Source organism: Salvia hispanica, chromosome 6 (assembly GCF_023119035.1).
Source record: "Salvia hispanica cultivar TCC Black 2014 chromosome 6, UniMelb_Shisp_WGS_1.0, whole genome shotgun sequence".
In the NCBI taxonomy this organism is placed as follows: Eukaryota; Viridiplantae; Streptophyta; class Magnoliopsida; order Lamiales; family Lamiaceae; genus Salvia; species Salvia hispanica.
The window spans coordinates 6,061,096-6,084,741 of NC_062970.1; the positions used below are offsets into that span (position 1 = coordinate 6,061,096).

At 38.0% G+C, this 23,646-nt stretch overlaps 3 long non-coding RNA genes across 3 annotated transcripts; all 3 read left to right on the plus strand.

Annotated features, from left to right (window-relative positions):
- The first annotated feature begins 4,274 nt into the window (after window positions 1-4,274).
- LOC125191731 lies at window positions 4,275-5,040 on the plus strand. Its single transcript, XR_007171219.1, has 2 exons — window positions 4,275-4,502; window positions 4,696-5,040. It is a non-coding gene; the product is annotated as an uncharacterized LOC125191731 (long non-coding RNA).
- A 985-nt stretch (window positions 5,041-6,025) lies between these two features.
- LOC125191752 lies at window positions 6,026-9,310 on the plus strand. The gene is made up of 2 exons (XR_007171234.1): window positions 6,026-6,176; window positions 9,035-9,310. It is a non-coding gene; the product is annotated as an uncharacterized LOC125191752 (long non-coding RNA).
- A 12,010-nt stretch (window positions 9,311-21,320) lies between these two features.
- Window positions 21,321-22,385, plus strand: LOC125196871. Its single transcript, XR_007171955.1, has 2 exons — window positions 21,321-21,530; window positions 22,106-22,385. It is a non-coding gene; the product is annotated as an uncharacterized LOC125196871 (long non-coding RNA).
- Window positions 22,386-23,646: the final 1,261 nt, after the last annotated feature.

The window sequence follows — 23,646 nt, forward strand, 5'->3', positions numbered from 1 at the left end:
CAAATACTAACATCCAATGTGCGCGGAAAATAGTGTACTACTCCACTAAACAAGTAGACAATAATGTGACATGAATATTTACGAACGCGTGAATACTCATTTATTTTTTTGGTAATTACCCAGGATAACCACCGGCATATCTAGTGACTATTTTTCGCGCTGATTTGTAGGCACCTTAATGGATGAGACAGCTGGCCCAAGGATTTAAAGCTGCTCCATACCCAAAAGGAGAGATCGATCCCTTGACCATTTATTAGGAATGGACGAGTCTATGTCACTCGACCACATCCCTTGAGTTTGAATACTCATTTATTTTAATGGAGCAAATTATGTTCGTCTGTGCGAGAAGTAGGAGGCCTACATCCAAGCCGAGCCTTGACTATCCAAGCCCAAAATACCAATGTTTGAATTGTAAATTATTAAAAAATATGCAATAACTCAATATTGAAAGTTTGTTATCCGTTTTCTAGACCAAGAAGACAAGGGCCTATCCTCTCATTTTCCTTAATTACGTATACCCTCCGTCCGCGAATAGGAGTTCCGATTGGCCATTTTCATCCGTCCGCTATTAGGAGTCCCGGTTAGACATTTTATCTTGGGAGTATAAAAAATGACCCCACTTTTCCCTTAATTTAGAAGCTGCAATTAATTTTAATCCACTTTGATTGCAAATAATAATATAAATGGGTCTCACATTCCACTATCACACACTTAAATTATTACACTCAAACTTTTCTTAAAACCCGCACCCAACTCAACTGGGACTGCTATTCGCGGACGGAGGGAGTATGACATAGAAGACAAGGGCCTATCCTCTCATTTAGCTTAATTACGTATGACATAGATACTACTCAATTGATTGTCTAGCAACTAGTGAAGAAACACTATTGAGATTCAAAATAATTGATGTTTCCTTACCCTATTCCAGTGTGCATGTGGAAAAACTTTTTGACTACGTCAACTTGTCCCCCGAAATATATCTACCACTCAATTCCTCAAATTTATCTATAAATTTATCACCAAACGCAACACAACATCACATCCAAAAACACTCAACTAAATTTTAACTTCAAAACATGGCTAGGAAAATACTTGTTTGTCTTTTGGTTGTAATTGTTCTCATAATGTCCCCCCAACCCCAAGCAGCTTTTGCCAGGAAACTTGTGGAGACTACCGACACCAAAAGTATGCTCTATTAATTTTTTGTTATAATTAATTCATGTAATTTTTATGGTTATAGATTAATTTTATTTGTGACAGCCGAGGCAAAAAAGAAAACATCAACCATCACCTATAAAGCATCTCCACCTTTCAAACGCCGCGACTGTGGCTACAACACTATTTGCAGGAGCATCGGCGGAGGCGGGCCTCCTCCAGCCAAGACCAAACCTTGACTACTCAAGCACAAACCACCGAAAGCTTCCATCACAATATAAGTTAAATAATTCCAAATAAAATATTGCAAACTATTCTACTGTGTGTATGATTATGTCAATATATATAATTATATATATATGTATTCCATTTTAACGAAACGTTTGACCGCTTTCATTACGTTGCGCCGACTATCAGACATTTAGTCAATGTTTACATGCATCTTGGGCTTCAATAATGTCTTGTGTAGTTTTTGAGTTACATGAGTATGATTAGATCTAATTCTTATCCTTTACAAGTCCACAAACTCATCAGTTGAAACCTTCATTAACGAGAATTAATCCAAAATATACTTATATTAGGCCCTATCGTGCTCACACCCATCTGGTTCCTAAATTAAATTACTTTTTTATAGCATATTAGAAATGGACCACTCACCCCTTAAAAGACCTCATAAGGGAGAGGGTTATCCACACTTATATAGAGAAGCTAGATCATCACCAAGTCGATGTGCGACAATGATTTGGAGAATTTAACACGCCCCCTCACGTGTGGGCCGGAATGACACATCGGACTTCCATCACGTGGGTAGGCAAGAGAAGAGATAAAGAGATAAACCATCATCGACTTGGGCCCTGCTCTGATACCATATTAGAAATGAGCCACTCACCCCTTAAAAGACCTCATAAGAGGGAGGGTTATCCACACTTATATAGAGAAGCTAGGATCATCACCAAGCAGTGGCGTATCCAGGATTTTGGATTCGGGGGTACGAAAAAATATCTGAACAATCTTTTTCATTATCTTAAATACAAATGTCTTGTATAGACGCGAATATAACGACTAAACAAGAAATTATATAGTTTAGAAATAAATTTTTCGGACATAAAATATTTGAGTAACGTTTTAATCACTTTTTATAACATAATAGTACTAGTTTTTAGAAGTGAACCTTGTAAAAATAAATAATTTAAGCAAAATATCTATATTTTTATTTTATAGATATTTTATTAGTTATAAATGTTTCATATAGATATGAATATAATTGCTACACCATTGTTAAAATAGTTTATAAGTAATTTTTTTATTAGTTGAGAATTTGATAATGAAGTATATATATAAACTTATTATTTCTATTGTTTTAGAAAAAAAAAGTACATCTATTCTTTCAATTGTTTGAAAAAAACTAAACAAAAAAAAAAAGTAAATCCATTATTTTTCAGAAGTAAAAGACTATAGAACTTGTAATTGTTTGAATAAAATAAAACATGAAAAAAAGTAAACAAATTGTATTAACAAAACAAAACAGAAAAAAATTTGAAATACATAACATGATATAGAAACTTTAATTGTTAGAATAAAAGAATTGAGAAGAAAAGGTATACAATCAAAACATAAAAGAATTGGGAGAAAAAAAAAAAGGTATACATCACAGAATGAAGAAAAAAGGTGCAGAAATCAAAACATAAAAAAATGAGTTTAGCAACTAAAAGGATTCGAACTCAGACCTAAGCTTTGAAACTGGAGAGGACAGCCACTTGGCCTAAGAAACAATTTGATAAAAGTATCTCAATACATGATATTAGTATTTAATTTGGGGGTACATCCCTTGTTACAAGGTCCACTGTCACCAAGTCGATGTGAGACAATGATCCGGAGAATTTAACATAGCACTAATTAAATATTAACTTGCAAATGTACATGTAATCTTAATACGTATAGTAAAAGACAAATGCGAATATCGAATTACGAGAACTAATAGTCAGACATCATATATTATATGGATTCATCAATTATTAATTAAGATATCACACAATGACCTTAACATTCGATCCACTAAGATCGAATGTAAAATTGCTTTCTGAAAATTTCCGATGCCAAACAGTTTATCTTTTCTGGTTTATAATTTATTTATAGGTATAAGAGTACTGCATGCGGTCGTCGTTGCACTTAATTACGAAATTGCAGAACATAAAATAAAGTTCATAATTAATCCCTGTTAGTTTAATATGGAGTAGATCCGGAAATGTACTGTAGTAGAATGCAGTAGATTTTAATCAAATACAGTATTTTAAGATATACTATTGTCTATATAATTGGGACATGATTGATTATAATAATTGTCTACTAGATTTTAATCCAATACAGTATTTTAAGCTCCGTCTGCGAATAAGAGTCTCGTTTTCCATTTTAGTCTTTCTGTAAATAGGAGTCTCGGTTCATTTTTACTATAAATGGGTCTCATATTCCATTAACTCATTTTATTCATATTTTATTTAAAACTAATATATACAAGTGAGATTTTTATTTCATTCATTCTTTTCCAACCATTTTTTTAATATTTTTTAAAATTAAATGAGACTTTTAGCGGGAGATGGAGGAGATGGAGGGAGGTAGTAGCGTCTGTATAATTGGGACATGATCGATTATGATAATTGAAGGCTACTTTTGCTTTTTTTACTAGTCACGTGCACGTGGAAAATGTTTTGGATTACGTCAGCACATTTACATCATTCTTGGAATGGCCTACTTAATTCGAGTATCTCAATTCTTTACCATTCAATTGCTTAAATTTACTTATCTCAATTATGATACATTCAATTGATTAAATTTACTTGTAATAAATTGATTTGCAAATGCCACGAAATACTCATCCAAAACAGACTCATTTACTAAATTTCAACCTCAAATATGGGCAGGAAAGTAATTGCTTTTCTTTATTAACATTTTGATAGTACTAATTGTTCTAATAATATCTCCCCAAATAGCTTTAAGAGAAAAAATCTTAAAAAAAAAAAATGCAATTAGGAAAAGACTATATGAGATTCAATAATTGAGGGTCATCCTTTCGTTTTCTATTTATTACCCATACCCATGTACATGTCAATGTGGCAAAACTTTTAGTCACCACATTACTCAGAAATTTCTCTACCACTCATTTACTAAAATTTATCTATAGATTGATGATCAAATCTACACAAAATCTCATCCAAAAAGACTCAATAGATACCAGCAAAATATGGGTGGAAAAGTAATTTCTTTGCTAAACATTTTGGTCGTGTTAGTTCTAATCATGTCCCCCCAAGTAGCTTTTGCAAGAGAACTTGCGGAGACTACCAACATCAAAAGTATGCTCTATTCATCTCTTGTTATTAATAATTCATGTTGTTTTATGAGTATATAGATATATATGGTCACAGAATTTTTTACTGCTCATTCTCCACTAACCGTCATGTTGTTTCAAAATTATAGTATGATGTTTTTATTAACAATAATTGATAAAAGTGTGTATTGTTGCTAATATATTTTTATTTGTGGAAGTCGAGACGAACGCCGTTAAACCAATCCGGGGGGGCGCCATTAAACCAATCGGGGGCCCAAATTACAATCGCCGCAACCGCAAGCGCGAATGTGGTTACAAGAATTTGTGTCACGGAGGAGGACCACCTCCCGCCCAGACCAAACCTTGAGAATCCAAGCCCTAACACCCAATGTTTGAAGAGTTGAAGTACAATACTATTAAATAATTTCAAATAAAATAATCCAAACTGTAGTATGGTGTTTATGATTATGTCGATACATGTCATTCTAATTTTGTTTGAGTTAAAGCAATATTGTGGTCCTTGTTTAAGGGTTTCTGAGTTATATGAGTATGTTTTAGGATTACTTCTCGTCCTTTAATATTGGCAAATTCATCAAATACCAAAATTGTCAAGTTTTAAATCTAAATTACTTGTAATATCCGAGCTTATTAACCATTCAACTAAGGCTAGAAAAATTACCAAATAAAAACTCAAAAGTTAGATATTATGATAATTGGTTGCTTCAACAATCTTAATATGCCCCAAAGATAAAGCGATCAATGAGATGAAATAGACATGGCTCAACCAACTACTAAATCCAACATGACCTTGAATTTATGAACTACAAGGATATATAGGACAATGTATATATTATCCCACTTTGAGTGTTTACACTAAGACACCATTTGGTGGCTATGTTACATCAACACAATAAGATTTATCCAGGTAATTAGGTAAAACTGTATGTTTAGTAGCTATAATACATTTTCATTAGCCCGTATCTTATATCCAGCCCACACAAAGCCAACTGAAAAGTGTATGTTTCAACTAGAAATAGAATTTCCAATTCGGCCAAATTACAAATATTGTACCCTAGACAGTATTAGTAGGGATGGGTAGGGGGAACCCACAAGAAATGGTAATTAGAGTTTTAGTGTAACACGAACATGACACGAAGTTTTCGTGTTGTTATCGTGTCGACACGATAAGTACACGAACCCAATAAGCTTTGAAACATACCCATTAATTTTATGCGGTTCATGTCGTGTTATCGTGTCGTGCCAAAAATTGTCAGCCCTAATTATTTTATTAGAAGAAAAAATTAGCATCCTCAGTGGCACTAAAAATGTTTTTATCCATTTTTTTTTTTTGGTTGCAGTGATAGTATAACACTATATGAGATTTAATAATTGAGGGAGATGCTTTCGTTTTCTTACCCAGCCCATGTGCTTGTGGAAAAACTCCTTGACTAATTCACCACATTAATCAAGGATTTGGAAATTTCTCTATCACTCAATTGATCACATTTATCTATAAATTGACGATCAAATCCAACACAACATCTCATCCAAAAAGACTCATTAAACTATATTTCACCTCAAAATATGGGTGGAAAAGTAATTGCTTTCCTTAACATTTTGGTCTTAATAGTTCTCATAATGTCTACCCATATAGCTTTTGCGAGGGAACATCCAGTCGTAGAGATCCCCAATACCAGAAGTATGATCTTTTCGTCTCTCTAATATTAATATAATTCATGCACTTTATATGATATGTATAAATATGGTCATATATTTGTGTTTACATGATGAATTATTGAATATGTGCATATATCTCTATGCATAACCTTACTAATTAGACACACAAAATTAGTGTCACAAGAGATATGCATATCCAAGTGTTTGAGTTTGCTTAACCTTTTCTTGTCAAAAAAAAAATTAAGTGAAATGATTCTTGACCTTGAACAAGATTGATGCTGTAAAATAAATAAGAACTAGGGGTTATCAAAGGATCTGTCATTAAACTCATTTTTATTTTCGTTTTTGTTCTGTGTTGTGTGTATGAATGTGTTTCAATAGAACTTTTTATTCTTTTACTTTGTAGTATGAAATGGCTATAGTAATACTCCCTCTGTCCCATTAGAAATGAAACGTTTGCTTTTTCACACATGTTTTGAAAAAATAATAATAAATAGTTAAAGTGGAGAAAAAATAAAGTAAAAAAGAGAATAATATAAAGGGAACTCTCTTCTACATTATTCTCTCTCTTACTTTATTTTTTCACCATTTTAGTTATTTATTATTATTTTTCCAAAACAAGTGCGCAAAAGTAAACGTTGCATTTTTAATGGGACGGATGGAGTAATTCTTTTAGTGTTACCGTCATACGATTTTTTTATAGCAATAAATGATAAAAGTGTGTATTATTGCCAAAATTTAATATACTAGTACTATTTATTTTCAATGTTGAACATGGTTGATGAGGCTAAGTATAATTTATTGGTGACAGCCTTGGCGAAAGCATCCATCATCTATAAAACAATCCCACCCATCATGTAACATCCCGAATTTCCGAACCCTAATTTTAGAGCCCTAAAATTTATTATTGATGGCGTGGATGTGAATTATTTGATAAACGAATTTATTGCATGAGTTTATTTGGCCGGGAAGTTTGAAAAGTCAAAATTGTTGACTATGTGATGTGGCATGTGATTTATTAAATTATGAGGTGAATTATTTGTTTAAGGGTGAGTGAGAATAGTAGGGAAAATTTCCATAAATACTAGCCACCTAAATATTGAGATTTTCGAACCCTTGGACTTTTGGAGAAGGAATTCTATTTTTCTAGATTTAATTTAATTCTTGGGATATTTATCCATATTAAATCCAAAGCCCAATTATTCCTTATTTTTATTGAGAAAAATCGAGCCCCTTAATTTTCCTAGGTGATTTTCGAAAATCACCCATGTAGGGAAGGAAATATTATTTTGCTTGTTAAATTGATTCCTTACTTGATTTCCTTCTATAACTAGAATTTAAATATTCTACCAAATATTTCCATACCTCAAGAGATCTTGCCATATCTTATTTTAGTTAATATCAAAAAAATCCATGCCTTATTTAAAGGGCATAGGAACGCCTATTTCAATCCCTAGCTTGGAGGATTTTTATTTTATTTTGCTCCGTGATATTTTATTCTACTCCGTAAAAAAATACCAAAACAAAATCTTGGCTAATGAAGAGCCATATATTTCAAAAATTCCATATTCTCCAACCCTAATTCACGCCATTTTCATTCTTCCTCTCTACTCCACAATATTTTAATTTATTTAATTGTGGAGAATAAAATTTTACCAAATATTCTATTTTAATTACCTAAAGATCTTGTTGAGCGCTATAAATAAGAGAACCCCTAACCCTAGCCCCATAAAATTTCGCACCCTCACCATACTACACGCCCCCTCTCATCTCTCTCACTCTCTCCAATTTTTCTTCTATTCTCCAATATTTTGTCATCTTTTAAAGAAGAATTGAAGTTCAATCCAAGAATCTTGAAGAACCGAGTCTAATACTTAATTTCTACCGTTCGTTTTTCTCATAAGGTATTCTTATATTTATCTTATTCTTTCTACTCGATTCCTCTTCTTTCCAACCGATTAATCGGTATTCTTGAACCCTCATGCATCTTGTTTGAGTGAAAGTGGGATAAAGGGGATATGGAAATATGTATGCATGTGTGTGGCGTGTGTGGGTGCGTGTATGCACGTGTGTGTGTTGTGTTTGTGTGGTGTGTGTATGATGGCAAAATACTCTTGTGTGACATATGTTGATGTTAGATCTAGAATTGAGATGCGAATGGAACTTATGCGATGAACATGATCTTGATTGATTAATGATGCTAAAATAGATCGGTGGGAAGAGGGAAAAAACGTTGAGACATGCATGAGTTAGGAGTTTGTATTGAATCTGATTTGTGATGTGTGCCTATGTGATTAAAAAGGTGAAACCTCAGTTGCGAAGCCGGATAACAAGAGAAAGAACATACTTGAAACCTAAGCAATCGAGGTGGGCTTTACTCTTAAACTCTTTTATGTGCAAATCTATGAATGTGGAGAAATAAGGGTGGTTTAACTGTTATGCCATGCCTATGTTTGTTTTGTTGTGATATTGTGCGCCTGATGCCCAGTTTGAGAGTTCGCTCCATTGGGCTATAAGGCTATGGATATGTTTAAACGAATTCGGGTCTGAGTACGGGCCGCAAACCCTACCAGGCTGTGTACACGAGGGGATCGGGAGTCGTCCTTGCTAGTCGGCCGGTCTCATGAGCGAAAAGTGTGGCCACACTTTCGTCGCACCATGAAAATGTTGTGATTGTGGAAAATGATGAGAAAAGTGGGGAGTTGTTTGACTGGCCAGTCTATGGAAAATATATTTTGTGATACTCGTGATATTCTCTCTTAACTGCTTAAAACTCGAGTTCACTATGGTAAGGGTGGCATAACTTATAAAATGTTTTGGCAACGAGTTCACCGAGTATTCCAAAATACTCAGCCCTGCATGTGTTTTCCTTATCTGCAGGTTGAACGATGACGAGCGGTGGCGGGTGTTGAGCATGTTAACTAATTAAGATGGATGTTTTTGAACTTCAAGCGTAGTTGTGTCTTCATACATAGCTGCACTTTCTCTTGGACGTTTTCCGCTGAGTTTTTGATACACTTAAGTATTTTTGAATATTTTGCACTCTCCTTTCGGTTTAGAGGCCTTAGACTATCTTGTGGATTTTATCTTGGAAACTATGTCATACTCTTGAGATTTTTGATCGTAATTTATGATACCTTCCTTTTTCTTATTTAAGTTTCTAGGTTAAGTTGTTGTTTTAATGCTCTGATAGTTCCTTTAAATTTTTGGTCAAAACTCTTTAAATGAAACCTTAGCCTATGTTGAATTCATTAAGTTCGTCTTGATAGCAGTCGCCGCATTTATTGTACCCTAGGAAGGCGGGATGTTACAGATCATCTATAAACCAATCCCACGCCGCCGTTAGTGTAAATACAACTATACAAGAATAAATGCAGCCGCGGTGGCAGAGGCAGGCCTCCTCTGGCCCAAATCGAACCCTGAGTATCAAAGCCAGAATAACCGATGCTTGAATCACAAATTTTAATCAATTCCAAATAAAATATTCCAAACTGTATTAGTGTGTTTATGAATATAGACGATATACGTAATTTTAAGTGTGTATCAGTTAACGGAGACTCTTGTCCGTTTCATCATGTTGCGCTGACTATTAGTTATTATTTAGTCAATGCAAACGCGTATCTCTCGGTGATTTATTTCGTTAAGAGATGCATGATCAACATGTGTCTCTCATAAAAACGCATGAGACTCATGCGTCTTTCAATAAAAATGGGTTTTTTAAGCCATGCATAAGTCACATGCATCTTAGGCCATCAACAGTGGGACGGACGATGCATCGTCCGCCACTGTGGCATCACAATGCCACGGACGATGGGTTAACCATCATCCACGCCAGATCAATCGTCCGCGGATAAAGCGCGGACGATGCTCATCGTCCGTCGCATCGTCCGCCATTGTGGCATCGCGGACGATGCGACGCGTTTTTGTTATTTAATTTAATTTTATTTAATTTTCAAAATTTATATATACTTCTCACTTTTCACTTCATTTTTTACTCCTTTCACTCTCAAATTCACACTACATATTCTACACTTCAAACAAAATGAATCCCGGAGATTACCCAAGTCCGAATAATCCGATGTTCGGTGGTGCACGATGGCCGGGTACAGAACTCGACGAATACCGGCCATTCGACACCAACGCCCAGTACGATCCCGAGTTCAGCACGGACTCGTACGGGCTGTCAGACATGGAGCCTTCTCCGAACCGCACACCCACCGCCGCCGCCGCGTCGGGCTCCGCCACCAAGAAGAAGCGGCCCAGGCACGAGCCCAGAGATTGCTGCAAACGGCGGTGTGTGAAGAGTTCGCCCCGGGAAGGACGAACTACGACGTGGACGAATCCTTCGTCTTGACGAGATGTTGGATTGATGTTTCAGAGGATCTGGTGTTCGCCAATAACCAGAAGGTTACTGCGTATTGGGAGCGCATCGCCGAAAAATACAACGAGGCCAAGCCGCCGACCACCTACAAGCGCCATAGGGAGCAGCTCCGGGGGATCAAATAAAGAAGCAGGCCAATCTATTCGCAGGGGAGTACGACAAGTGCTAGAGGGAGCAGGCCAGCGGCGAGAGTGCGTCGGATGTGCGCGACAAAGCGGTGAGATCATAAACGTTATTGTTCGGCGAGTTCAAGCACTACCAGTCCTGGGCGATCTTGAAGGAGAAGCAGAAGTTCGTTGGTGGTGTGCTTCCCCAATCGATGGCGGCGAAGAAGAGGGCGTCGAAGCGCACCTTCACTGATTATACAAGCAGCGAAAGCAGCGAATCTCCAATGGACCTCAACAATCCAGTGTTCGAGGATGAAAGTTCCAGCACACCGATGTCTCGGCGTCCCCCTAGCATCAAGGCTGCCAAGGGCAAGGGCAAGGCGACCACATCCGCCCCGGCCCGCCTGACCAGGCCCCAATCCTGACCCCGACCGAGACTTCGGCTGCATCACATGCCTACACGGATTTGGTGGTCTCCTCCGACTAAAGGACGTTGTTGGACGCACACAATGCCCTGATGCAGACAACCAACCCGACTCAAATCGAAGGCATCCAGCGGATGATCGATGGCCTCAGCCGCAGGTTGGAACTACTCTAGACGAGCCGGGGTTTTTTTATATGTAGTGCACTTTTTTTTTAATTTCTTAGTTTGTAACTTTTTTTTATTTTTTATTTTGCAACTTTTTTTTAATTAAGTAAATGTAGGATTTGCCTTAATTGTGTTGTTTTTATTTATTTATTTTGCTTGATATATTTGCATAAATTATATAAATACAAAATAGAAGTAAAATACTTAGGGCGAGGCTTAGGGCGGGCTATAGTCCTCCCCAATGCAGGTGGAAGTGGCGGAGGATAAAATGCTGACGTGGCGGTGCATAGGGCGTCGCTTAGTTCGTCCCACTGTGGATGCCCTTATAGAGACGCATCACGGACGCGCGTCACTCCCTTTGTGGGAATAAAAAAAAAAAAAAACGCTCCAAAGATAAAGCAATCAATGAGATGAAATTGACATGGCGTAACCAAGTTAATAATTCCAACATGACTTTGAACTTATGAACTGACAAGGATTTATAGGACAGTGTATATATTATCTCCACATTGAGATTTTACACAAAGGCGTCATTTGGTTAAACTGTACGTCTGGTAGCTATATTACATTTCCATGTAGCTCGTGTCTTGTAGTTAAGAGACTTTTTACCGCTTTTATTCTTCGACAATTAGAGGTCAATGTTTAGTTTACATGCATTTCTAGCTTAAAATTTGAATTTTCTGTAGTTTTTAGGCTATGCATTGAGTATTTTTAGGCTTATTATCGATTTAATCCAGAAATGCGTGGAATACTCGAATTCATCAATCCCTAAAACAAGACAAGGAATCCTAATGGCTAATAGTAGTAGTTATTGATTAGAGTTGCTAGAATTGTTATTGTACTGTATAAATTGTGTATGATAATTAATATATACTGTTTAAGACCTAAGTTGGTTTTTTTTTTTAACTCCAACTTTTAGTTATCTTTTTCTCCCTTCATCCCAAAAAAAATGCACTCATTCTTTTATAGTTCGTCCCAAAATCTTTTACTATTATGAGGTGAGATTCATTCTCCACTAACAATCTTTCATTACTTTTTCGCTTTTCCTATCTCTTACTTTATCAATTTTGTATTAAATCACGTGTTTAACCCAAAGTGCATATTCTTTAGGGATGGAGGGAGTATTTGCCTTTCTGATTTGTGGTTGCTGCATATCGTAGAAAAAAAAAGGTGATCTTCCAACAATCTATAGCTTGAAATTAAAAGATAATTTTTTTTTTCACAGTAATATTTCACAAAAGTCAGCGTATGAGTTTTGTCTGTCCTGGGCTTCCTTTATTCTCCCACGAATTTGTCGAACGACTTCAACCATCTCTTCGACCGCATCGGGTCCTAGCACCCGTCGCTCTCCAACTTCATCCCAGTAGAGCGGCGATCTACATTTTCTTCCGTATAAGGCTTCATATGGCGCCATGTTGATTGTTGCTTGGAAGCTGTTATTGTAAGCAAATTCAATTAGCGGTAGTACGGATTCCCAACTTCCACCGCGGTCGAGTATCACGGCTCTCAACATATCCTCGAGGGTTTGGATCGTCCTCTCGGATTGCCCATCGGATTGCGGGTGAAATGCCGTGCTAAAATTCAATCGCGTTCCAAGCTCGCGCTGTAGACTAATCCAAAATTTTGATGTGAACTTCGGGTCACGATCGGACGTAATTGTCACTGGAACTCCGTGCAATCGCACGATCTCCTTTATGTAGATCCGAGCCAGCTTGCTCGATCCATGGGTTACCGGAATCGGTATGAAACGCGCACTCTTGGTAAGTCGATCTATAATCACCCAGATTGCGGTGTTCCCATTTAGGGTCTTTGGCAAGGCCGTCACAAAATCCATAGCGATGTGCTCCCATTTCCACTCGGGTATCTCCAATGGTTGTAATTTTCCATGTGATCGTTGATGTAATGCCTTCACCTGTTGGCAGGCTAAGCAACGTTCCACAAATGCCGCGATATCTCTCTTCATGTCGTTCCACCAAAAGGACTTTTTCAAGTCTTGGTACATCTTCGTGCTCCCAGGGTGGGCAGTGTATGGAGTTTCATAAGCTTCGCCCATGATCTCGTTCTTAAGTTCCTCATTGTTTGGCACGCACAACCTTCCTTCAAATGTGAGGGCATTGTCGGACTCCTCACTAAATTTTCCGGATTCACCGGTTCTCACTTCAATTCGGATTTCCTCTAGTTCCGCATCCATCCGTTGAGCTGCAACGATTCTCGTTTTCAGATCTGGTTTAACCACCAAAGTGGCAATTCTCCCTTCCACTGTTTCGGGTGCTCTTATCACTTCTAATCGCATTTTGCTAAATTCTCATATCAAGCTCTCTTCTTCCGTCAGAAAAGTAGCTATTTGCGAATGATCTCTACGGCTCAAAGCATCTGCCACCACATTTGCTTTGCCGGGGTGGTAGTTGATGCCACAATCGTAGTCCTTCACTAGTTCGAGCCATCTTCGTTGTCGCATATTCAAGTCTCTCTGCTCGAAGAAATACTTTAAGCTCTTGTGGTCCGTAAAGATTTCACATCTAACTCCGTAGAGATGATGCCTCCAAATCTTTAGGGCATGTACCACTGCTGCTAACTCCAAATCGTGTGTTGGGTAGTTCAACTCGTGTGGTCTCAACTGTCGTGACGCGTAGGCGATCACCTTGTTGTTTTGCATCAACACACATCCTAGTCCAACCTTCGAAGCATCGGTGTAGACTACGTAGTTCACTCCAGACTCGGGCACAGCTAACACTGGCGCGGTTGTCAACTTCTCCTTCAAGAGTTGAAAGCTTGCTTCACACTCTGGGGTCCAATTCACCTCGACTCCCTTCTTAAGTTGTTGCGTCATTGGTCTCGCTATCTTAGAGAATCCTTCAATGAATCTTCGGTAGTATCCTGCCAATCCTAGGAAACTCCGAATTTCGTTTGGTGTTGAAGGCGACTTCCATTGTTGTACTGCCTCAACCTTGGCGGGGTCCACTCGGATTCCTTCTGCCGACACAATATGTCCTAGAAAGTTTACTTCCTTCAGCCAGAATTCACACTTGCTGAATTTGGCGTACAACTTCTCGGTCCTCAACATCTCCAACGTGATTCGTAGGTGCTCCTCATGCTCCTTCTCGTTCTTTGAGTAGACTAGTACGTCATCTATGAAGACTAAAACGAATTTATCCAAGTACGGATGAAATATTCGATTCATCAAGTCCATGAACACCGCTGGGGCATTCGTTAGGCCGAACGGCATCACAACGAACTCGTAGTGTCCATATCTCGTATGAAATGTGGTCTTCGGTATGTCTTCCCTTCGAACTCGTAGCTGGTGATATCCGGACCTCAAGTCCATCTTTGAAAACACGTCTGCTCCTCGAAGTTGATCGAACAAGTCATCTATCCTCGGCAGTGGAGACTTGTTCTTTAGGGTCAATTTGTTCAACTCCCTATAGTCGATACACATTCTCATTGACCCGTCCTTCTTCTTCACGAAAAGTACTGGTGCGCCCCATGGCGAGACGCTAGGCCTAATGAAACCTAGGTCCATGAGTTCCTGGAGTTGTATCTTTAATTCCTCCAACTCTTTTGGCGCCATTCGATATGGTGTCTTTGATATGGGTGCGGCTCCCGGTTCAAGGTCAATCGTGAACTCCAATTGTCGATCTGGCGGTGGTCCTGGTAACACTTCTGGAAAAACGTATGGGAATTCTTTTACGACAGCGACATCTTCCATCTTCTTCTCGTCCTTCTCCTCTCCATGGAGGTAGACAAGATAGGCAGTTCGCCCTTTTTTCATCATTGCGGTCGCCTGAAGCGCGGATATGATGGCGGTTCGCCGGTTCATCGAGATTCCGTGGTATATGGTGGGTTCGCTTCCCGGAGCTTGTAGAGATATATGCCTCTCCTTACAACGAATCGTCGCAAAGTTCGTTGTCAGCCAGTCCATTCCCAAGATTATATCGATATCCTCCATTTTTATGACTCGCAAGTCGTGAGCAACTATCTTAAATTCTCCCATAACAATTTCTACGTTCGAGCACGTTCTAGATATTTCTATCATTCCTCCTACTGGTGAGGACACCATCATCCTATGTTCAGATTCGCTAGTAGGCAAGCTCAAAGTGTGCACACATAGTTCAGATATAAACGAGTGCGATGCGCCCGTGTCAAACAACACAACAACGCGGGTATCGAGAATTTCGCCCATACCTGTCAAGTTTCCTTTCCCACGATCCTCTTGCTCTTTCTTCGGCTTCTTCTGTTCCAGCGCGAACGCTCTAGCTTGGGGAGGAAGTCTGGGGCGGTGAGGTTGTTGTTGCCGCGACGATGGGTCGCGATTTCCTCCCGATTCATTCGGCGGTGCCCTCGCTTGTTGACGGGATCCCTGATCGTTCTGTCTCGATCCCGATCCTACCTTGTTATTTGGACACTCCCTAGAGAAGTGACCGTTTCCTCCACAAGTGTAGCACTTGATCACGTTCTGGTACCGGCATTCTCCGAAATGGTACTTAGAGCACACATTGCATTGTGGTGCCCTAGGTCGGTAGTCTCCTCTCTGGCTAGACGTATGCTGCCCTCCTCCGTGCTGGGATCGATGCTGACTCGACTGGTGCCGTTTTCCATCGTGTGAAGTTCTAGGCTCATCCCACTTCCGTTTCTCTCTGGAGTAGTGCGGTGGGGGCAAAGACGAGGTAGTGTTCTCCTTAGCTTTCTCCTTAGGCATTGCTGCCTCAATATCTAGCGCAAGTGCTAATGCTTCGGTGTAGGGGAGTCTCCCTCGGCTGGCCAACGACATTCTTATCTCGGGTTTTAGTCCCTCACGGAACTTGTCGGACAGCTTCTCGTCGGTGTCGACTTGATCGGGGGCGTACCGGGTCATGCTGTTGAGCGCTCGATCGTACTCGGTCACCGTCATGCGTCCTTGAGTCAGATTGTGAAACTCAGATGCCTTTGCTTTCCGATAGCTCTTCGGCACATACTTGTTGTATATTTCCATCTTGAAACCTTCCCACGTCATCGCCTCTACTTGGTTTCGTGGCATAGTCTTCGTTCTAGTATCCCACCAAAAGTCGGCTGCCTCAGTCAGTTGATGGGTCACACAACTCATGCGTTCTCTATCGTTGCATCTCAAAATCACGAAGATGCGCTCTATTGCCCGGATCCAAGATTCAGCCTTGGCCGGTTCTCCCAATCCATCAAACACAGGTGGCTTTTGCTCCAAAAATAGCTTCACGATTTCTCGATCGACCGGAGGCGGGAGGAGGTGGAGGGTGCGGAATGGGTTGTGACACGCTGTCCTCTTCCTCCGGTTGAGGAGTTTGTTCTCGGTGGCGTCTTGGTGGCATTCTGATTTATCAACACAAAATATTCCCATGATTCTAACAATAGTCACGTGGTATAGTTGAATAACAAGGTTCATGGGTCAATTGTTTTAGAGTATATGGCCAAGCACAAGATATCAAAAGTTCGTCACATAGACGGATTGCAAAGAGTAGTGTCAATCATTATTACAAAAATCGGTTGCGTCAAGGTCATCAAAAGATCAATGTTCCATATCATCAAGGTAATTGCACTTAAGAAGCAGTTGTACAATTTGAGTGGCGAGTACAGGGCGCCATAAGGTACTCAAAGATGGTGGTGCGATAAGAGGCATGGTGTGATGGCGTGATAACATAGTGATAGATAATTTACACCATGTATGAAAGGCAATCTATTGCATCAAAAATATCTCCCCATGGCATATTAATCAAAAACGTTGCCTCATAGAGGTCTTAGTATCAAAATGCAGAAAAATAAAAGAGTAGCAAAACTAATGAAGTGGGTAGAAAATCAAGCAAATCAATCCAAAAACATGGGGGAAGCAAAACAAATATTCCACGACTATCACTCCTAGTCGATATCGTTCATATCCTCCTCGGGGTCCTCGTCCTCATCCATTTCCAAAGCAGGTCCTTCCTCGTCCGGTCCCTCATTCTCGCCATATTCACCAACATCCGGGGGCGGTGGAGTTATCGCACGCATGTCCTCCACATTCCCATGGATGATCAAAGGGTTAGCCGCATTAGCCTTAAGTCTTGGCCTAGTAGGGACACGATCAACATGCGGCTCCTTATCGCGACGATATCTCCATCGGCGGGCCTGACCTGGCGGATACTTGTGCGGTGGAGGACTAAGCGGCGGTCCATCCCTCGCAGCTGCCATGGCTGGGAGTAGCACTCCTATCAAGCCGATTATATCGCCTCGAGGCTTGTACTCTGGCGGACTGAACCATGTATATGGCAATGCAGCTTGGGCAGTCCATTCGCTCCAAGGACTCGGCAGACTGTGGATCAATCTCGAGATCCCCGCGTGATGGGTAACTCATCCATACGTGTATGCATCCATCCAGCGGTCGTAGAATTCGGTGACGAAGGTCAGGAGAAAAGACTTTCCATCCCACTCAAATTCTTGGTAGGTTTCAACAGGGAAAACCTTATTCTTTGCGTAACGGTCTCGCATCGGTGCGTAATACCGGTTAGGCATCTACAAAAAGGAAAACCTCAGCATCAGTACAAGGATCGGAAAATTAATAGTGTATGAGGTTTCAAACTGATGCCGAGAGTATGATGGATATATATATATATATATATATATATGTATATATATATATGTGTGTGTGTATGCGTCGAACGACGGAGGTGTGAAGGTAATATCATATCAAGAAATAACGGAATTTCCTTTCCGTGACAAAAGGTTTGTATATATATATATATTTTCGCGTTTCGATGATTCGCAATTCGTTCTCATAAGTCGCTCGCCTCGTATTCGGCGTTTGATGCCTCCAAGTTCGATATTATCACAAAATTTTCATTCACGACACGACTTACAACTATGTATAGCAGCATGCTTAAGCTCATTCTCTTAGATGTCGTTCATCACATAATCAAGCCGTCGCAATTATATAGCATCTCATTTATTCAACTCAAAGAAGTCTTAACACATTTTCATTTGCGTAACCGCATTCATCATTTTTGGCATAGTCGCACTTAGCAATTTCATATCCATGCATATACATCATTTCATACTTCAAGAAAATCTCAAAATGTCACAACAATTTTCATTCATTGAAATTTCCAACATTTCACATTTCAATCAATATTCAAGAGATACTCGTTACCTCATTCGTTGTAGTTGAGCGGAGACGAGTCGCGGTGTTGAGCCTTCGACAATTATCAATTAGTCAATTTACACAAATTTCAGATTTTTAATTCAACAAGACTCTTGGGTCCAGAGCGGAAAGAACTGAGGCTCTGATACCAACTGTAACGACCCGCCATTCTAGGGTACAACAATAATGATGATCGCTATCTAGGAAGACTTAAATGCAACAAAGATCATAGGCTAGGGTCTCATTTAAAGGCAATTTACCAGAGTATTTAATGAACAATTAAGTAGGAGAAAAATAATGCCTTAGCAATGGAATCCAACAAAAGGCTATCACAATAAATGCTCCGAAATAGCAAAGGTTCCAAAATAATCTCATCTGTTTCATATCCAAAATATTCCCACGAAATAAAAGAATTTAACCCAACCAACAGATCACAAGTTTCCATATTTAAGCGGAAGCGACCAAGAGAGAAGTGAAGCCATGTATGGAGACACAACGACACTTAAGTTTCAACAGATCATGTTATTATTTCCTACTCAACACCGCTGCCCGCTCGTCACCGCTCAACCTGCACATAGGGAAAACACATGCAGGGCTGAGTACTATAATCATACTCAGTGGACTCATTGCCGAAAACAGTTTTATCACAACAATAATTATCATGCCATTCTCAAGTGTCCATCGGGGTTTTATCTTTAGAAAGGCCCGAGGCACCACAATATATATATCATTTATCTAAAATCACGGTCGCGCAACCATTTTTCACATCGGCGTTTACCATATCCTCATTCTACATGACAAGGAATGCGGCCGCAATCCAGGTCACTAGACCGGCCGACCCGTACGCCAGCACTCGGTCTAACATTGGTGTACACTAACCCAAGTAGAGTTTGCGGCTCTACAAGGATCCGAATTCGATTAAATCAATAGTGGCATAGCCACGAGGGATAGGCACGACAAAACAAATCAAGGCATGATAACACATATCTCATTCTCATCAATATCAGTTTAGGACAATGTCCTTATTTTAAAAGAAAGCCCACCTCGTCGGCTTAGCTCGAAAGTATTCTCTTCTCCTCGTTTATCACGCTGAGAGCGCGAAGTATCACCTTTAAATTAGGCGTATCACAAATCAGTTTCGAACATTGATTTCAAATCATGCATGTTCCCACGTTTCCCTTTTTCCCATCGATAAATCTTTAATATCATCATCCAAAATCAAGGTACGATTAGCATATCATTTTTATTCGAATAACAACTCCAAATTCACCATTAAATCGTGTCGCGCATGAGTGTTCTACACACACACAACACATGTGCACGCCTTCCGAGGCGTGCACGCACACACACACATTCGGTCACACACACACACTTATCACATGCATCCCAAGTTCATCAATTTAATTCCCCTTCACTCAATCTAAATGCATGTGGACTCAAGAACACCGATTGATCGGTAGAAGAAGAAAGATTAGTATAGAAAATACCTTTTCCAAAAGAACGAACGGTAGAAACAAGTTATAGCCTTGATTCTTCAATAAATTCTTGAATTTCAACTTGGATTCTTCTCAATTGATGAAGAAATCTTGAAGAAAGTAGAAGAAATTTTTGGAGAGAGTGGGAGAGAGAGGTTTCGAAATTTTGGGAGTGGGGGAGGCGTGATTTGTGTTGCTAGGGTTTAGGATCTCTCATGTATTTATAGAGTGCCAAAAAAATAATATCTTTAATTAAATAAATAAAGATTTGGAAAGATTTGTTGGTGTAACTGGCGTTAAAACCGTTGAGAAAAGGGAGGATTTCGAATTTCTTAGGCTATTTAATTAGCCTATGATTTAATTTGGATATTTCACGGAGTAGAATAATATATCACGGAGCAGAATAAAATAATAAAATCCTCCCCAAATAATAGTAGTAGGCGATTTTTATGCCTCTCCCACAAGGAATTTAAATTCAAATCCTAATTTAATTAGGATATGGCAATATCTTCTTAGATATGGTAAGATATTCTAGCATATTTATATTTACAACTCAATCTCAACTCCCATACGCAATTAGGTCACAAAGACATCATGTAATTAATCACTCATCAATTAATCCACATATCATAGCATTTAAGGCATTTAATGCAAAAATTTTATAACCCGAAAATTAGGGTTTGAAAAAGTGGGGCGTTACAGCAGATGAGATTTCTACTTCAACATTTCATTGTTTCAGATTTATTTGTATTAGAGTACTGTGATTATAGTTGAACTATATTCATCTATTTTAAATATATTATCTAATATTGACATTTTATACACTAAAAAAATTTACTTTTAAGGATACAAAAATTGAAACGAAATTACTATAGTTTGAAATTTTTAAAAAATAACTATAATTTAGGACATAAAAGAAAGTGGTCCTACGTTGAGGACAAATTATTTTAATCTTTAGCTTTTTTAGGAAGTTTTTATTTGTGTCTCCTAATTTTAGTTGGGACACCAACAATAAGAATACTCTATGAAGCATTGATGGTATTATTTGACACACAAATTAGTGTCCTTAATAGCATTCAAAAATGTCCATTCTTTTTGTTGCACTGATAGTAATATATACTCCCTCCGTCCGCCATTACGAATCCAATTTCTTGGCGGCACGAATTTTAATAAATGTTAAGAAAAGTTGATGGAAAAAAGTTAATGGAATATGAGTCCTAGTTGTATATATTAGTTTTAAATGAAAGGTAAGTGAAATGAGTTAGTGGAATGTGAGACTCTATTACCATTAATGGTGAAAGTGAACCGGAACTTCTATTTATGAACAGACTAAAATTGAAAAACATGACTCCGATTCTCGGACGGAAGAAGTATCACTATATCAGATTTAATAATTGAGGGTGATGCTTTCGTTTTCTTACCCATGGGCCATGCCCATGTGCATGTGGAAAAACTCTTTGACTAAGTCACCACATTAATCCTGGTTTTGGAAATTTCTCTACAACTCAATTGAACAAATTTATCTATAAATTGATGATCAAATCCGATACAACATCTCTAAAAAGACTCATTTAGCTATATTTCAACCTCTAAATATGGGTGGAAAAGTAATTGCTTTCCTTAACATTTTGGTCTTAATAGTTCTCATAATGTCTACCCATGTAGCTGTTGCTAGGGAACTTGCAGAGACCCCCAATACCAAAAGTATGATCTTTTCGTCTCTCTAATATTTTATAATTCATGTACTTTATATGATACGTATATATATGGTCATATTTTTGTGTTTATTACATGATGAATTATTGAATATGTGCATATATCTCTGTGCGTAACCTTACTAATTAGACACACAAAATTAGTGTCTGACAAGAGAATATGCATATCAAAATTCAAGCTTTATTTTTCATGTGTATGAGTTTGCTTAACCATTTCTTGTCAAAAAAAAATTAAGTGAAATGATTCTTGACCTTGAACAAGATTGATGCTGCAAAATAAATAAGAACAAGGGGTTATCAAAGGATCTGTCATTAAACTCATTTTTATTTTCGTTTTTGTTCTGTGTTGTGTGTATGAATGTGTTTCAATAGAACTTTTTATTCTTTTACTTTGTAGTATGAAATGCCTATAGTAATATTTCTTTTAAGTGTTACCGTCATATGATTTTTTTATAGCAATAAATGATAAAAGTGTGTATTATTTCCAAAATTTAATATACTAGTACAATTTATTTTCAATGTTGAACATGTTTGATGAGGCTAAGTATAATTGATTGGTGACAGACTTGGCGAAAAAGAAGTCATCACCCATCATCTATAAAACAATCCCACGCCGCCGCGAGTGTAAGTACAAGAATAAATGCAGCCGCGGTGGCAGAGGCAGGCCTCCTCTGGCCCAAACCGAACCCTGAGTATCAATGCCCGAATAACCGATGCTTGTATCACAAATATTAATCAATTCCAAATAAAATATTCCAAACTGTACTAGTGTGTTTATGAATATAGACGATATATGTAATTTTAAGTGTGTTTCAGTTAACGGAGACTCTTGTCTATTTCATCATGTTGCGCCGACTATTAGTCATTATGTCAATGCAAACGAATATGCAAATATTGCTTTCGATTTGTTAAACAAAATGATACAAAGATACTGTATGGATTAGCCAAAATGAAATTTATCGAGAATTGTAGTCATGAGATATATATAATGTTGTTATCTTAAGCAAGATTGTGTAAAACCTCAATGTTATTATATACAATTAAAATCGTACGTATTCCTCTTAATAAGTAAGAGAAAGTGTCTTCGTATAACATGTGAAATCGTTCAGGAAATGATGAATTCGAACTTGTTGATAAATCACTTAAGATCTTCAAAATCCAAGGTAACGGCCATAAACAATTTCTATTTTATCCACTACAATAAGGTAACGGCCATACACAATTTCTATTTGATCCACTACAATAACCTTATCTTATAAGAACACAAAATTAGAGATACAATTATTTATATTGAAATTTTTTGAAAAATGATTAAAATTGGGTGCAGAGAAAAACACACTTTATATTAAAGACACAAATATTACTACACCTTAAACTTTTATTTTTCTATGACGCTTTCGTTTGCGTTCCTTAATATTAATTGACATAGTAAGATTGAAGAGGCTTTTTATTGTACGTAAACTCGGGTTAGTTGGAATATAATTTCAAGTTGATTGAATAACTAGCATGAACTAGATAACTTTTGGTAAAAATTATTAATTCGAGCAACATGTTAAATCACTTAACGGATTTGATCTCATAGACTATAGGGAAAAAATGAGATTTTGAATTGGCCTTTTCTACTACTTCCTTCATCCCTCAATAAACTACTTATTTTTCCTTTTTCATCCATTATCTTTATCTCACTCATATTTTATTATAAAACTAATACTCCCTCCGTCCCATAGAAATATGTCATATTTTTTTTTTGTTTTCGTTCCATACAAATAGTCCATATTCATTAATGGTAACCCCTTTCTCCTTCTCTTTTACTTAATTATTTATGGACCCCACTATCCACTGTACAATTTCAACTACTTTTTTTCTTATTCTCTCTTACTTTTCCAATTATACATTAAAACTTGTGCTCATATCAAATGACCTATTTCTATGGAACGGAGGGAGTATATAAAAGTATGATTCACTTTCAACTAATATTTTCAACCAACTTTGTACTACATTCGTCCCAACTAAGTTGAGTCAAAACTTTTGGCCACAGAAATTAAGAAATTGTGTTGAAAAGTATGAGACATGAATAAAGTCAAAAAGATAAAGAGAGAGTAAAG